Source organism: Mustela putorius, unplaced genomic scaffold, assembly GCF_011764305.1.
Source record: "Mustela putorius furo isolate JIRA1106 unplaced genomic scaffold, ASM1176430v1.1 tig00000929_pilon_pilon_pilon, whole genome shotgun sequence".
NCBI classification, from domain to species: Eukaryota; Metazoa; Chordata; class Mammalia; order Carnivora; family Mustelidae; genus Mustela; species Mustela putorius.
In genome coordinates, this window is record NW_025421520.1 from 4,607,364 (window position 1) to 4,614,814 (window position 7,451).

General features: G+C 49.7%; 1 non-coding gene across 1 annotated transcript; it reads left to right on the plus strand.

Annotated features, from left to right (window-relative positions):
- The first annotated feature begins 4,572 nt into the window (after nt 1-4,572).
- Nucleotides 4,573-4,645, plus strand: TRNAE-CUC. The gene has a single exon. It is a non-coding gene; the product is annotated as a tRNA-Glu (tRNA).
- The last annotated feature ends 2,806 nt before the right edge of the window (nt 4,646-7,451 follow it).

Below are 7,451 nucleotides of genomic sequence, written 5' to 3' on the forward strand. Positions count from 1 at the left end.
TATCTCCCCAAAGTTTCTCCTTGTAGAGCCCCCGATGGCCCAGTAGGACGCTGGCAGTAGAGCTGGAAGGTCTCAGTTCTCAGCCCCTTTAGCAACCAGGTGTGGCTGTGGTCCAAGTTTGGGCTAATGACGTGAAAGCAGAAATATTGTGGCTTACTCCAGAAAGCCCCGAAGGGGTCACGCTTACTCTTCCTCCATATTCTTTATTCCGGTTGTCTCCTGCTGCATAACGACCCACCCCAGAAACGTCGTGGCTTAAAAACCGTGTATAAACGTGTCATGATTTCCGGCGCAGGACGTCCAGGAGACGCAGTCGTGCAGCCGTGCTGGCTGTTGACTCAGCGGGAGCTGTTGGCCAGAGTGGCCCCCTGTCTCCTCATGGTTGAGCTTTTCACCATTACGAATAGAGCCCGCTTTTTACTCTTAAGCATCGGTTTGAATAATGAGGTTCTTGGGGTCACCCTAGTTTTAGGATCCAATCTGGCTGACAATGGAGAAGGGGAGGATCCGCAAATCCCAGATTCTACAGTTGTACCAGGAACATGGAGAAGTGGATTTAAGGCCATGAGCAAACAGTAGGGCCTAGTGCACTGGGTGAATTCCACACTGGGTTAGAACAAGTCTCAGCTAGTTGTGTGTTGGAGTGGGCTGAGAAATGACAAAGACGGGCAGTCACGGCTTCGGTCTGGGGCAGTTTCCATCCACGGGCCTCTGGACGCTGCATGTCTGGTTTCTGTGTCCAGCTTTGTGGGAGGGGCTTTGGGAAGTAAGAGGGAGGGTCACCTCGAGTACCCTGCTTGCACCACCCTGCTTGCACTTGGGGCATCGTGCTGGGGAAACCTCGCTAGCCTCCGTGAAACAACTGTAGGAACATTAAGTAGGATCGTATGTATCCTTTGAAATACACAGTAAGTTTTGCAGGTCCTTGAGAGGAGAAATCCTTGTGGGCTGGAATGTTCGGGAGAACTTCAAGGAAAATTCGGACTGGAATCTGAAACGTGGTCAGATGAAGCAGAAAGGGGAAGAGGGACACTGTGTTCGCGGAGAGGTTAGGCTGCGCGTGGCCCGTGTCAAGAACGACAAGATGATGAAGGGCCTGATGGGGAGGATTTGTTGGGGCAAGTGAGAGATACACGTGTCTGACCGGTAGGTGGTGGAAGCACTTGAGATCGACAGGCTGGCGTTAATATATTCGATATCAGAACGTAGATTGGGTGAACTAGGTGTCAGTTTCCTACTGAGGAAAGGCCAGCCGTGCCCTTGGTAATGCCAGGATGAGCGGGAGGGCTAGACAGGCAAGGGCTCCGTCAGCCATTCACTACTCTTTATTGAGTACCTACTGCGTGGCTCACAGTCCCAGATTCTGCTGCCTGAGATGAGCTCACATCCTCCTTGGGAGACACAGAAAAAAACTAACAAGCAAAGAAGCGAGACAGTAACGGGGAATGGCAAGTGCTTATCAGAGAAATCGAACGGTGATGGATAGGGTACCTGGGCGATTTCACACTGAGTGGTCATGGAGGACTTCATGGAGGAGGTGGTGTCCATGCCTAATTCAGGGGGAGGAGCATTTCAGGCCATGAGCACAGCTAAGACAAGGCTGCCTTTGCAGGGATGCGAGGACTATCTGAAAGCCCCTCTTCTCCCGCGCCCTGGCCCATGTGCTTGTCTGTGTGCTTCAACTTGCCCGTCCAATCTTGTGGGTCCAGGCCAGGTTCTTCGGTTTTCTCTGCTGCCCTCAGCCCTGCTCATCTGGTACCTTGAGTTCTGTCGGGCCACCCACCTTCTTGCCTGCCGAGCTTCACACTGGCCAGTCTGGTTCTTGTCTCAGGGTTCTGCTCGCTAGACACAGAGCCTCGCACGGTGTCCTGCCACAGTGAGACGAATATGTGTGAGCCGCAGAACACATTGATTTGGTCCGTTTTAAATGATGCTGTCGACCGTGATTCATCTCTCCGGCCGGTCACCGGTTATTACTTTATCTCCTCAATTACTCAGCTGTTGGCAAGACGGCTCTCCATACCTCCTACTCTGTGACTAGAGGAAGTCTCTGCTGCCGGACGCGCTGCTCAGATGGAGGACAAACCCTCTCTCATTCCAAAGATGAACTAGAAGCAGTTCCTTTGTTGACCTTTAAACTTGCATTTTATTGGTGGATAAAACGCAAAAAGAAAGCCTAAACCAGGGTGACATCAGAGAAGGTGACAGTTCCCCAGGGTGCTGGAGGGGGAATCGGCAGGCTTGGTTACTGGGGTGCAGGTTGAACTGGTTGAGGAGTGAGGCCAAGGTCGTCGCTTGCGGAACGGTGCGGATGGTGATACCCACAGTGGAAATGAGGAATAAGCGAGGGAAACGGAACCAGACCGGGGGGGGGGGCAGTGGGGAGTCCCCAAACCCAGGTCTGTTTCTGCTCGTGCTTCTGGCAAGTCCAAGCAAGAAAACCATTTACATCACCTGCCAAGAAAACTACAGAGCCTGTAGGTTGGACTTTCCTGCCTTAGAACATTCCGATAAAATTGACGGTCACCTGAGACGTGTCCTTTTGAAGAATGCCATCAAATTGCCATATTTGGGCTTAAAATACCTCTCTCCCTCTCTCCCTCTCTCTGATTTCAGTGCCCCAGGGAGGAAAGAGGAGGATGCCTAGGCAGAAAGGAGATTTCCGAGTTACTGTTTCGGGCGCTCCAGGGTTTAGAGCACAGAGAGGAGCTCGGCAGTGGTGTGGACCCTCCAAGCCCCGCAGGCTCTCTCTTCTCTGGCCAGGGAGAAAGAGCACCTCTCCCGGCAGGCCTCAGCTCAGACCGGGGTCCTGCCTCAAGCTGTCCAGAAGACTGACATCAGCCCTTCCCGCTTGGAGGCACAGGTGATGCACGCGTTCACAGTGTGTGCCGCCAAGAGCCGCGCGCGCCCCTGCACTGCGGGCCCGTCAGCGGACACCTGCTGAAGGACCGCAGCGTCCCGTTACGAAGTCGAATTGGCCTGGAGACCCTCAGACCCCACAAAGGGGGCTGTTCTGGGGGCGACAGCGACGTCTGAACCTTTTTAGAAGTCGTGGCTGAGTCAGAAACTAAACACATCCTTGCTCTACTCGAAGAATTTTTCTTTTTTTTTTTTTTTAAAAAAAAACATAAATGTACTTTTAAAGATTTTGTTTATTTGTCAGAGAGAGAGAGAGAGAGAGAGAGAGGGAGCACAGCAGGAGGAGTGGTGGACAGAGGGAGAAGCAGACTCCCCCGCTGAGCAGGGAGCCCGATGTGGGGCTCCATCCCACATTGAACTGATCCCATCGGGCTGGGATCACGACCTGAGCCAAAGGCAGACACTTCGCCAACTGAGCCCCCCAGGCACCACAAGGGATTTCATACTCAGGTATGAAACTCTCCTGGACACAGTTACGGGAGAAGAAAAACTCATTCGACTCTGATTCCCTCACCAACACCTCTCTCCTTTACAAGAAAATTACCACGTCCTGATGGGATTTTTTTTTTTTTTAATGGTGAGACGAAACTTTAATCACCATTTTCCAGAGACCCCCCTGTGGCCAATGACAAGGTGCCGTGGAGGATAGGCGAGTCCCAATAGGGTTCCTCACTTTAGAATTTCCTGCTTATTCTTGCCTTCCCATTTTTAATTAAAAATAACTTTGATTTGCCTATTTCTTTATTATTAGATTTCTATGTGTTCAACTTAGAGAGAAATGTAAATACAATAGGCTCGAAGAGGAGGATGAAATTTCCGTTACTTAAGAGATCATCGTCATTTGCAACTTGGCGTGATTCTTTGCACTCATTTCTCACTGCATATAAAAACATTTCTTTCATTACCAAAAAGGAGAAAATAGCGGTTTGTTCTTACATTGAAACCTAGGGGGCTTTTTCACTTATATCTTACATAGGTTGCTGTGTATTAAAATTCTTCTGCACATTTTTCCGTGGGTCCTCTGGTCTCCTGCTTCACGAGTGTGTCCTGCCCAGTTTAATCAGTCTCCCAGGGTTGAAAATTAATATTTTTTTTCTAGCTTTTCCCGTGACTCTAGCATAACCACTCTTGCGTCGTATCTTTGTAACCAGACCTTTGTAGACATTCTTACGCATTTCTTCAGGATAATTTCTTATCACTAGCCCTTCTGAATCAAAAGACAAGCACATTTCCGGGTGCCTGATGCTAATCTCTCTTCAGAAGGGCTGCCAACCACCAGCAGCGCAAGGGAGTGCTAATTTCTCTGCAACTTCACAAACACCAGGTTTTCCTTTGAAGGTTCGGAAGGGGTGGGACCTCAGTGCCTCTCCCATGTGCCCCTGGCTGCTGCTGGCGCTTCTCTTTTTTCCCTGCCAGTGTCTCGTCTCTGGCTACGTCACCGTGGAGTGGTCAGGGACCACCTGGACTCCACGCCCCTTAACTGCACCTCAGTTTCTGCATCTGTAAAATGGGATAACTTGTAACTCATGAGTTCAGTGACTTTCGACATGCACATCACCCTGGCTCGTGAGGGTAACTTCAGTTAGCTGCTGTTTGCCCATGAAATTCACAGATGTATGAGAGCACTTTATTAAAATAGTATATCTTTGGGGCGTCTGGCTGGCTCAATCGGAAGAGTATGTGACTCTCAATCTCAGGGTCATGGGCTCAAGCCCCGTGTTGGACATGGAGCTGACTTAAAATAAAAACTAAAGACAAAAAACGGATAATATCTTTAACATATGCTTTGCAGATACTTTCTCCTCATCTTCCTTTTTTTAAGGCTCTTTCATAATTTTTACTTGAGAGGTTGGACAGGAATAGGAAAGAAGGTCTTTAACATGAGATTATTTTTTCCAAATGTTATCACTGGTAGTTTAATATTTGTGTCTCCTGATGGATTTGGTCAGGAAAATTACTCCAAGATTTACATCTGGAATTTTTTTTCCTAGCCCAGGGGTGGGGTGGGGAGGGTGGCTGCTAACCCCAGGCGGCCTCGGCCGGCGCAGACGAACTTCTCACAACATTGCCTTCAGCTGAGCAGAGAACATTGATGAGGACCAGTGTCTCTGAGGGAAACACTGAAGTGGGAAAAAGGAAGTTGACTCTTAGCACAGGGCTTAGGGGCCAAGCGCCCAAACCTGCACAGTAGAAAATCCATGTATAATTTTTTATTCCCCCAAAACTGAACTGCTAAGAGCCTACTGCTGCCTGAAAGCTTCGCTGATAGCCTAAGGCATAAGCATTCTGTGTGTTACTGTATCCTGACGATAAAGTCAGCTGGAGGAAAGAATGTTCCTGAGAAAATCCTGAGGAAGAGAAAATGCGGTTAAAGTCCTGTACCGCATTTACCCAAGAAAACAGTCTGCATGTAGGTAAGTGGACCCATGCGGTCCAAACCCTTAGTGTTCTCAGTTAACTGTACTCCTGTTACTCCAAAGGGGAGAAGTTACCGGGTTAGGGTCACGCACAGATGGAACAGGAGTAGAGATGACTCTCCCGGGAGGAGCCCTAGATTAGAGGAACACGGTGCCTCCTCATAGTTTGATTTATTTTCCCCTAAATTCAGTCTCTGCACCAGTACTCTGATCAGGCTCTTAAATGGCATGATCAGAAGCTGTATGAGCCCCGTGTCGCCCCTTTTCCTTTCACCAGATTGCCAGACTCCCCACCCACTGCTCAAGCAGTGGGGGCCCCACGGGAAGAGGGGAGCATGGTTTTCCTTTAGCCATTTGTACCTGGCCACGTTGACCCAAGTCTGGTCTCCCTAAGTCAGGGCTTCCCCCGATTATTCCAAGGAGCTCCCTTCCTACCATTGTGAAAATTCAGTGATTTCAGTTTTTGCCTGGAAAAGAAAATGACCAGAAATAACAACCCAAGTAATTTATTTGCAGAAATATTCAGACAGGATTCATTGGAGTGGTTCCATTCTGTGTAGGTGTTGCTAGAAATCCCCGACCCTGAAGAGCATTCTAGACGTATCTCGAATTAGGATAACCTGAGAGTGAGTGTGGAGTCACTCTGAAATCCTCACTCACTGTTCCTGGGAGTTCAGGTGGGGTCGAGCTACACTGTAAGTCACCCTGACTTCAGCTGGAGCTCCCTGTTTCCTGTAGTATATCCTAGATCCCGGCTCAGTCGGTGGAGCGTGCGCCTTTTGATCTGGGGGTTGTCCGTTCAAGCCCCATGTTGGGTGTAGAGAGTACTTAAAAAAATAAATTTAAAATGTTAAAAAAAATTTTTTTAATTACCAAAATTAAATCCCTAAAAATGAATACCATCTCAAGGAATGGATGCCCCCAAGGCCAAGTCTGGGGAAGAGCTTGTGACAGAGCTATCCCTACTGCTTAAGAGATGGGGTGAGTCGATGGGAGCCCAGAGTGAGGCCACCAGTGAGGCCGTCGGAGGCAGAACTGGAGCGGAGCCCGTGGGGAGGAGGTGGTGGGCAATGGCCGGCCCTCGGGTCCTTCCGTCACACAGCCACCAAGACATCCCAGCCGGGCAGCCCCTCCGCCCTTCCACAGTCGCCTGGTCAAGGCCCTTCCTGTACGTTTCTTTTTCCTTCGTCTTCATCTGATCACCTAACACTAAAATGTAGCTAGGAAAGGAGGAAGCAAACAACACCCCCCCCAGAGCTCTGAGCCCTCCGGGGAGCACTTGTCCTCCTCTTAACCGCAGCCAGCCCGGGGGCCCAGATCGCCAGCCCCCAGCCAGCCCTTCCTCTGGTAAACAAGAGGATACAAACCCCAAAACATGTCTTGACTAATCAGAAACACTCGCAGAGAAGAATCTCCTGGAAGCGTCCACCCTCAGCCAGTGGCCTCCAGGCCCCGGCCTCGGCTCCTCCCCCGCTCGCCTGTCTGTGTCGCTCACACCCCCAGGTGGCCATCTTGCCAGTTGAGAATAATTAGCCTTTGATTAGTGCTGGTTGTGTTTTCATCGGCTCCATTTCCAAATTCCTGTAATTTCCATTTCATCCAATTAGTATATTTTGGCCCATTCTCTTCCAGCAGACTGAGAACAGAGACATCACCCGCAGAAGTAACAGTCTTACTGCTCATCATCACGTGACGCGGCTCGTCACCCTGAGCTGCAGCTGCTTTTTTGCCCAAGACCTCAGATATGTAGTTCCTCTACTTCTATCCTGAGATGAGAGCCATCTCAAGAAAGAGCTGGCCCTAAGTCAAGTTTCTGGGAAGAGTATTTTGAACATTTTGAATAGTCTAGAATAGTCTAGTTCTAGCTGAGATGGTGAGTGGTCCACGCTTGGAGAGCCTTGTGTTTTATGAGCCCCTCCACCGATGCTTTTCTACCCTGGCTGGGGAGACGGAGGGACCTTCAGTATTTCTTCAAAGTGTGAACCGCACAACACGTGTCCTGTGAGCAATTCCCCCAAAATAAGGACCCCGTGACTAGGAATTCTGCAGAGCATAGGCAGATGCCATGTTAGTGAGCACAAGAAGCCTCCACTTTGTTTGATCCAGTATTTCCCA